The following is a 10701-nucleotide window of genomic DNA, read 5'->3' on the forward strand; positions in this document are numbered from 1 at the left end:
AAAAAAAAAAAAAGCCCATAGATTCTTACTTTTATGAGACATTCAAACATATAGCAAGGACACTGTGTTTACCAAAATAGGAATCTTAACATTGATCATTGTGGACTTAACTTTAGATTTTTTTTAAAAGCTGTGTCTTTTTATGTGTTCGTGCTTGTTTCTGTGATACAACTATTAGATTTTACTAAGCTTTAGCAGTTTCATCAAACAGAAAAAGTTTGTATGATTGACTACGTTTTGTTAGTCTGTCTCTATCTGTTAATCTAGAAGCATCTTTTAAGAGTCATTTTCTAAAATAGTCTTAGGGTATATCTCTCAAAGCTGAGTGTAAAACCCATTAGAAGCCCACACTAAGAGCTAATTGCTGGAGTATAATCTTGAAAACATTTTTATAACTGCTAGTGAGGTCCACATAGCTAAGGGGGCACATTATTGTATAATACTTATATTCTCAGGGGATTTTGTTCTTAACATATTATAATAGCATGGGCCACTGGCCAATTATGGAATTATAACCTGTTGGAATGAAGATCTCCTATTAGTATAAACTATTTTTGAAGTGACTTGAGTTTATATTTGGGGTGGATGCAATGAGTAACAGTTTTGTTAAGCACACTTTCTTTTTTTTTTTCTCCTTGATCATTAAAATGCACTTGTACTATTCAGGAGGAGGAGAAGGTAACAAGAGAAAAGTAAAAATAAGGAATAAAATGAACATAAAAATAAAAACAAACACATACAGAAAATAATTAAGGGATGACAATTCCCAAAGTTTAATGGAAAGTTTCTCTGGACAGCCGAAATGAGGCTAAGGTTGATCCCTTTTGAAAAGCAACACTGAAGCTTCTCAACATATTCTATTAAATTTTAGTAGTAGGCATGAGAAGGACATTAAAAACATTTACTTATTGATGCTAAACTGTGATGAGTTTTCCAATTCCTTGGCTAAATAGCATCTTTGACTATCCAGGACTTAGTGGCTTTTGAGGTCATTTGAAACATTGTTTATTTTTAAACATAGAACAGCCTTTTCTGTTTATTTTTTTGCTGGGCAATACCAATGCATTATCAAGGAAGGAAGCAATCGATGTAGAGATGTGAGGTGGGAAGAGAGACAAAGTTGTTGAATGACTGAAAGGGGCCAGGTACGGTTGGGTAGACACAATGTGATGGGAAGTAATATTTAGCACATCATAGACTATACAGGGAAAGAAGCCTGGAAGGATATTATACGGTATAGTATCTAGTTTAGCCTGAACATAGAATTTATGTAAGGGGTGGTGAAGAATACAGTAGGAAAGGAAAATCTGAGTCATGCTGTAGAATGCCTCAAATATTAAGCCGAGGACATTTACCACATCGAGCTTTATATTTGGTTATCAGGCAACGACATGATATGATTGCTGGGCAAACGGTTGTGTTCCTAATGTTATTTCACCCAGATTTCTGTTGAGGCTCTTCCTGCCTCTTGGAGATCTGAGTAAACTTGTCCTGTCCCCCTAACTCTCTATAGTTTGTGAAAGTCTCTATCTTTCCCCACAATCTGTAAATTTTCAAAGCGTTGCATTTCCCTTTCTCTGCTCCATTTCTGCCCTCTATGTGTGCACAATCTCTACTTCACTCTGTATCTGAAAGAATAGTAGATTCAGCTCCCTAATTTTTCCATCAAAAAATCCACAACATGTATTTTACATTTTTAATAACTGTGCAGAAGATTTAAGAGGCCATGCCCCTACATTTCTTCTTCCCGACTCCCTCCATCGCATTTCATTCATTTTCTCCCCCTTGCTGAAGCCCCGATACAAACTGACATCCTTGCCCTTAAGGCACTCCCTCACCACCTTCATGAATTTGCTCATATTCTTGAATAATTAATGTTTAGTAAGATTTAGTCACAGCCTGTTCCTGTGTCTGAAACTGGAGTGTAAAGTCAGCAGCCTTTCGAAGATCCCAGGATATACTTTAACATCTGCCATTTCATTTATGATACTCCATTGAAAGAATTAGACTCATTTTAAAAGGGATGGCCTGGAGCAAGTTTAGGGCATAATTCTCTTGGGGCTAAAGAAATAAGTGAGTTATTGCACTTGGTACATGTGTGTGCATGTATTGTACACAAACACATGCTTTCATACATGTAGGGAATGCAGTGAATACTTTTGAGAAGCACTAAGAATTCCGTGTGGAATTGGCATTTGGGTATCATTTTGATAGCCATGCACAATGGCATGGAAATTTTTATCTCTTTCTTCAAACACTCTACTAATAACATGCTGTTGTAAGGTTATATTTCTTCCTATTTTCTGAACCAAAAGGTATTTTAAGCCTTTGTTTTTGAAATATTCTTGCTTTTTTACATTTTTCTCTCCATTGAATAAAGCTTCAGGATAAGGAGTTCTCAAAAATTAGTCCACTTTCTTTCTTCAGTCATGTCAATGTTTTCAGTTTTCTGGCTAGTATCTGTCACTCCGTTTCTCATTCCCAGTAGAATCCTGATTGGGTTTGGGTGTCTTCCTAGGACACCCCAGGAAGTCCCTGCCCCAGGGGTGGAATAGTATTAAAATGAACGAATCTTGTTAACCCCATTCCTCTTTCCATGAATTATAGATGGGTTGGCCTAAAACAGTTTAAACTAATTTGATTAGAGGTTTGCAGTAGCCAAGTTTGAGGTTTCCATGCATTTAAAACAGTGTAGAAAACGAGCACCTCTCTCCTACACGACATAGACAAAATAGGTAGATAGATTGATATTAATAGATAGATAAAATCATGATTATTACACAGGGAGCCATCCTATGATCACAGAAGGTATCAAATTTATGAAGAAGGGACAGAGCACAGAAGAATAAAGGAATTGGCCATTGATGGCCGTTTTAAACCACTAGATAAACTGACCCTAACTTGCTTTAACTTTGGATTCTCTTGTTAGATAAGCCAATACTTTTCCATATACTTTAATCCATCTCTTCCCTCTTATTAAGCCATCCTAGGTGTTCCCCTCTTATTTGAGTCTATAATTTCAGCTATTGCATATTTTTATCTCATTGTCCCAAAGGCCTTATAATTTTTTATCACATTTTTTCCAGTGTTCTACTTGCTATATGTTTTATCCCTGTATTTGGCATCACCCATCCACTTTGTCACAGAGAAAGAAATCTTAGATTTTCCCCTATTCTTCCCTTTTCCTTCCCCCATCCAACTGATCACTAAGCCTTATCGATTCAGACTTCTATATATCATTTAAATGCATATAGTCTTTCTATACCAACTTCAACTGACTTTCTTCAAGCCTCCATCATTCTTTACAGGGATTGTTGCAATAGATGCCAATCACTCTCTCAGACTTCATCTCCTCCCCATCCCAACAATCCAATCTCCAAATTGATTCCAAGAGGAGCTTTCTAAAATAAAATTTTGGCATGTCATCTCTCTGCTTAAAATTTGTAAGCAATTTCCTATTCCTTGAGGATAAAGTCCCAAGTCTTTTGCATGACATCTGAGATGTAGTTTGTCTTTTCCTTTTTATGTGTTTTCATGGAAGAATCCCATGTACCAATTATACTGAAATTGTAAAAATTCTCTAAATATGAATTACTTTCTCACAACTTGATTTTTCAAATTCACCTCCTTCTATGTAATCCTTCTAATTTATAATACTTTTGTATGAGAGATTCTTTTTTTATCCTCCAAGACTGTCAAAGATTACCACTTATGTAATTTCTCACCTAACATTCCTTAGAAAGCATTAGGTCTTTTTCTATGGCATGCCCACAGCATCATTCCATGCCTCTGTTAGTAGATCTAACAAGACAAATTCTAATATTTTCTTATGTGTTTCTCTACTAACTCTGAACTCTTGGGGCTAAGCACCATTAGTCATTGTTTTTCTGGTGTTCTCATTGTGCCTGGCACATAGTAGACAAGCAATGTTTGTTTTCAAATGAATAGCAAGAAAGAGAATTGCTAATGTAAAGAATAAACACTACTTGTATGTGACGTCAACCCAATTTGTTAAAAAGGAAAATTTCGGAGAGCTAATTGTTTTCGTTTGCAATTGTCTTTGTGATAACACATGGCTAGCTTTATGTTTGTTTTGGTTGTTTGTTTTTAACTTAGATACTTGAAATCCTGCTTTGTAGTTTTATATTGTTTTTCTGTTCTGCAATGTATTCAGCAACAGGAGATAAGTTGGGTTTGTCTTAAAAATTTAAGTCATTAATCAGGAAAACACTATTGAAATAACAGTCTTTTATTTTTTTTTTTTACCAAAATCACATATTAATTACTCGACATTAAACAAATGCATATTCTGTTTGATTTAAGGGGAGACTATAGAAATTAGGGATAGAGTAACCTCAGGAGATGTTCTATAGCTTATTTTTGGCAGATAAGGCGTTGGAAGTATCAGAATAGGCTAGGTCACATAGTAACAGCACATGCATACACACATAACCTCAGAGGCTCAATACTACAAAACTGTACTTCTCACTTGTACTATAAGCCCCATGCTTGTAGAATACCTCCACTTTACGCAGTCAGAGATCCAGCCTGACAAAGTACCCCCATCCTGGAGATGCACCATCAGAAATATGGTGCTTCTATAAGAACAACAACACAGAAAGAGAGAAAGAAGAATTGTACAAGGGCTTTTATAGCTACAACCAAAAAGTGACATACTTCTTTTTGATCACAACTCAGTGACCAGAACTAGTTATATGGCCTTGCCTAACTGGCAGGGGGCTAGAAACATAAGGGAGTACATGGGACAGTCAGTGAATATTTCTTTCTGCCATAGTCTATGGTACCTGTTTTGTAGATGTGTCTATAGCAATCCAGTCTTGGAAAAGTTAGTAAAATTTTTGAGGCATCAGGGAGGGAAAATAAAGACCTTTAATTTACTTCTTTCCAGTAAGCAATACTGTTTTTCATGTGAATCTCAAGTTTTAGAATTTCATTATATATGGTTCCTCCTTATCATGGTTTCAATTACCTGAAGTTAACTGCAATCAGAAAATATTAAAAGGAAAATTCCAGAAGTAAACAATTCATACTTTTAAATTGTGCACCATTCTGAATAGCGTGATGAAATCTCTCACCTTCCCGCCCCATCTCTTCTGAGATGTGAATCATCCCTTTGTCAAGCAGATACACCTTCTAAAATAAAATAACTTTTGCTTCAGAAAATAGTGAAAAATATAATGGTGTAACAACATCTAATACTAGTAAAAAGAGTATTTTAACCTTTCTTTTTGAAATATACTTATTTTCTTCCATTTTTTCTCCCCACTGAACAAAGATTCAGGATAAGAAGTTTTAAAAATTAGCCCAATTACTTTCTTTAGCCATGTCGACGTTTTTGGTCCTCTTCCCAGTATCTGTGACTCCACTCCTCATTCCCAATAGAACCCTGATTTGTGCTTGTTACTGCTCAAATAAAAATGCATATTTTTATGGCTTCAGTATTAGTTAATCAAACTGTAACATGATTTATTTCTATAAATAAATTTTTGTTTTCCAAAATTGCAAACATTTTACCAGCAAAATATATTAAATATTCCTTGTCTCCAAGCCAACATCCTCGCCATCCACTCCCCCACCTCAATCTGTATTGTAATTTTTAACCTAACTGTCTTAGTTTGGGATACTATAACAAAGTACCATAGACTAAATGGCTTATAGACAATGGGAATTTATTTCTTACAGTTCGGGAGGCTGGAAGTCTGAGATCAGGATACTAACATGGTTGGTCCTGGTGAGGGCCCCTCTTGCAGGTTTTAGACTGCTAATTTCTTTTTGTACCCTCACATGGCAGGGAGCTCTCTGAGGTTCCTTTATTTTGTATTATTTATTTATTTTAAGAGATAGGGTCTTGCTATGTCACCTAGCCTGGTGTCGAACCCCTGGGCTCACATGATCCTCCCGCCTTAACCTCCAGAGTAGCTGGGACTACAGGTTCTTGCCATCACTCATGGCTTTGGGGTCCCTTTTATAAGGAAACTAAAACCATCCATGAGGGCTTCCCCTCATAAACTAATTACTTCCCAAAGGCCCCACCTTCTAATGCCATGACATTGGGAATTAGATTGCAGCATATGACTTTTGGGTGAACACAAACATTCTGTTAATAATTCTAAGTAATGTGACTGCTTATCAAAAAGCTTTATTCTGGGTTCTTAATATGATCTTTATTTTTATTTTTGTAAACAAGTCATATTAATGTGATTATTATTATTTAAGAGCTTTATTATTATGAACTGTTTTTATGACATTTCTGAAAACAAATGCTTGTTTTGTTTTCCCCACACCAGCCAATTCTTGAACTTTCTAAATAAATATCAACTTGGTGAACTACAGTTCAATTTGATTTTGACAGTAACTACCAAGAATTAGCACAGATCCCACAGATTAAGTCGTTGGTCCAGTGACACTGAACTCCCTTCCAACACCAAGCACAGTTATTTGAGGTCTAGAGTATCCACATTTTTGTCCAAAATTTTTTTGTCCACCTCCAACTACAAAGTTGAGAATTCCCATGACCCCCTCTTCAGGTTTGATAATTTTCTAGAACAGTTCACAGAACTCAGGGAAACATTTTACTTATTATTAGTGGTTTGTTATAAAGGATATTATGAAAAACACAAATAAACAGCCAAATGAAGAGTTACACAGAGCAGGTTCCACAAGGGTCTCTATTACAGGAGCTTCTGTCTTGTTGAAGTTGCATTGTGCCGCCCACCTGGCACATGGATGTTTTCACCAACCTGGAAGTTCTCTGAACTCCATCATTTAGGGTTTTTATGAAAGTTTCATCCCACAGGAATAATAGATTATTAACTCAATCTCCTGCCTCTCTCCCCTCCCTGGTGTTTGGACATGAAGCTGCAAGTTCCAAGCTTCTAATCAAGGTTTGGTCTTTCTGGCAATCAGTACATATAAAACCATGCAGGAGATTGCCAAGACTTGCCTCATTAGAACAAAAGACTTACGTAGGAGCTCTGTGTCAGAAACTAGGGCTAAGGCTAAATATTATAGCAAAAGATGCTCCTATCACCCCTGTCACTCAGGAAATTGCAAGGCTTATAAGAACTCTGTGCCAGGAACTGGGGAGAAAGATCAAATATATATTTCTTATTATATCACAATATTACACTAGTGTGAAGAAGGGTGGATTAGTTGGTTAGGTATTTTTAAGTATTAGATTTATAATTTCACTAAGAAACCAGATCTAATTTTGGTTCAAATATAATTAAATCAGATTTGAGGCATGTGCATGTTTCTTTAGGCAACCTGCTATTTTATTACATTATGAAAAAATTACATTAAAAAATCAATACTTTAAATATCATACCCAGATTGTATTTCCCTAAAGTCATATGTGTATGTGTGTATATATACATGTATGTACTTTTGAATTACTATACTTACGGTAATTATATTTATAGTCACGTCTATAGTGATCTTAAAATATCTCTTTAAAAAGTTTGAAATTCGTGGCTTTTCATAATGTGATCAATGCTACAGTATTTTTACTCCAAAAACATTTAAATTAAATTTAATTCATTTTAAAGTTCCAAACGGATTTCTTATACTGGCAGCCAGTATCAAAGGCTATTTCCTTGGATTCTAGGTGAGTTCCTGATTCCAAGTGAAATTTTGTGCAACTTATTTTAAAGCATTTGTGATTTCTGTTTCTGGTCTAACAGCTGTTTTCATCTTTTACATATGAACTGGTATTTATATCTTAATGTTAAACTTCTAGGAATTATTTTATTTACTGGAAGATCTTACAACTGTATTTTAGTACTTACAGTCTTGTTCCTAGAATGACCCCCTTCATCTTACCATTTCCATTTCAATTATATTTTCACTATTTTTATTAACAAAAATTGTTTTATAGGCCAGTATTCTCAAATTCTTATGCAGAAAGACATTTCTCTACTGGTCGTTAATTCAGGTTCTTAAGGAGTAAACTACTCCTTCACATTTTCAACTGGCCTTCTTTTTTTTTTCCTGAAACCAATAATTTTTTTTATTTCAAAATATTAAGGGAGTACAAACGTTTTAGGTTACGTCGATCATTTTTGTAATGCTTGAGTCCTGGCTATAGGTTTGCCTATCACCCAAATAGTGTTCCTAGTACCCATTAGATTGGTTTATTCCCCATGGTTGCTTTCCACTGGGTTTTACTTCATTCTGTGCACATGTGTGCACATTGGTTAGTTCCAATTTAATAGTGAGTACATGTGGTGTTTGTTTTTCCATTCTTGAGATACTTCACTTAGGAGAATGGCCTTCGGTTCCACCCAGATTGTTGCAAAAGGTATAAATTCATCTTTTTTATGGCCGAGTAGCACTCCATGGTATACATACACTACATATTATTAATACACTCATGGATTGATGGGCGCTTGAGCTGATTCTACATCTTTGCAATTATGAATTGTGCTGCAATAAACATTTGAGTGTAAGTGTCTTTTTTGATACAATGACTTTTTTTCCTTTGGGTAGATATCCAGTTGTGGGATTGCTGGGTTAAATGGTAAGTCATATTTATTTCCTTGAGGAGTCTCCATACTGTTTTCCATAGAGGTCGTAATAATTTATAGCCCCACCAACAGTGTGTAAGCATTCCTTTCTCTCTGCGTCCACGCCAGCATCTATTGTTTTTGGACTTTTTAATAATGACCATTCTGATAGGGGTAAGGTGATATATTATTGCGGTTTTAATTTGCATTTCCCTGATGATTAGTGATATTGAGCATTTTTTCATATGTTTATTGGCCATTTTTCTTTGATCTTTTGAAAAGCTTCTGTTCGTGGTTTTTGCACACTTTTTAATAGGGTTGTTTGTTTTTTTACTTGCTGCTTTGCTTGAGTTCTTCGTAAATTCTGATCATTAGTCCTTTATTGGATGTGTAGCTTATGAATATTTTCTCCCACTCTTTAGGAGGTCTATTTGCTATGTTGATTGTTTCCCTAGCTGTATAGCTTTTTAATTTAATAAAATCCCATTTATTAATTTTTGTTGTTGCCATGATTGTCACTGGGGTCTTTTCCATAAATTATTTGCCTGGGCTTATGACTATAAGAGTTCTCCCAACATTTTCTTCTAGAACTCTTATGGTTTCATGCCTTAGATCTAAGTCTTTTATCCATCTTGAATCAATTTTTGTGAGTAGTCCTCTTTACCAGATGGTCCAGTTAATTTCATGTTGTGGAGATACTGAAGTATAATAGTAATATATTTTCATTTATGAAATGGAACAGTGCTGAACCATGCATGGCTCATCTGAGAGTTTCTATCTTTCAGTTCTGTGCTCTAGGTCAGTACTCTCAGTGCCAGAGAGGAATTTTCAAAATATTTCTGTCATGTGAAAGCCACAATACAGTTCTTATAGAAAGAGCACTCTTAGTATCAGTCAGATTTACACAACATAATAAGACCAGCATTGTGTACTCAACGTAAACCAGAAAATTCCTGTAAGATGGTACCTACAGATCAGGAATCAAACCCTAATCATTTTGTGTTTATAGTCTTTGTCATTGTGGATCATGATAGTTCACAAAGATGGCCATAGTCATGAACAAACAAAACCTTTAAAATAACATTTTTGGAGTTGAAAAGTTGTGTTGGATTTTTATACTTGTTTACAGAATACATACAGTAAAGCTGCAGAATATGTCAATATCCCCAGGCTCAGGGCTGAGAGTGTATCTATATAAGTCAAGAAACCAACTCCACAAACTATTTCAGGGCAAGCCGAGCAGGTAACAAAACTGTATGTTTAACATTGATAAAGTCCAGTTCCAACTCTACTTAACCCAGAATTGAAAAGGAGTTAAACAAAAATCCAAAGCCTCCCCTGAATAGATATAGACACTCCCACCCCCTAAGAAACTGCAACCGGAAAATAGTGTAGGATTTTGTGGAAAGTCGAAGGGGATGTAATCAGGGATTGAGGGGCAGGCTAAAGCTGCTTTTAACTAAGTCTGTGGGGTAATGTGAAAACCAGATCCTCCAGCCTAGTGCTGGGTATATGTTAAACCCCAGTTTTAATTTACAACCCATAATATAGTTTCCTTGGCAGTGATTCATAAATCTCCATTTCATCCGGACAACTGCTGCATGTTAATGGCGCTTTCTCCTGAGCAGCTTCTATCTATACTAAGCCTGCTTCTCAGACCACAAGGCTTCCGCTTAGAGAATACCACCCAATGCCAGTCTTAACAAATGCATAGCCTTATTGAAAATGTGCTGGTGCCTCACATTGTTATGCAGGTCCATGGTCATTAAAATTTTAACGTATAAACCCTGCTGTCTGCACAGAAGAGGAATTGAAAATGTTGGCAATGGATGATCACATATTTTATCAGAATCTCCTGAAAGGGAAAACCAACATGTTTAGAGCAGGAAGGAACCAAAATAACATTGCCTTTAATTTAAATATAACAAAATGTCAAACCCCCTGAAATTGACATTTATCTACTACAGTTCATTTTCACATTTCCCTTGAATGTCTCAGTTTCCCAAAGTTGCATGGCAGTTTGATCCAGTTGCACATGATATGATTTTTATGTTTCTCTTGGAAAACTGATATGAATCAAAGGATGCCACTGAGACCTGAAGCTAAAGACAGCAAGCTATTGATAGCAGTGTTGACTTATCAAAGACCTGAGAGATTAGTGGGTTTAGAGCTTTAT

This window comes from Propithecus coquereli, unplaced genomic scaffold (genome assembly GCF_000956105.1).
Source record: "Propithecus coquereli isolate 6110/MARCELLA unplaced genomic scaffold, Pcoq_1.0 Scaffold245, whole genome shotgun sequence".
NCBI lineage: Eukaryota > Metazoa > Chordata > Mammalia > Primates > Indriidae > Propithecus > Propithecus coquereli.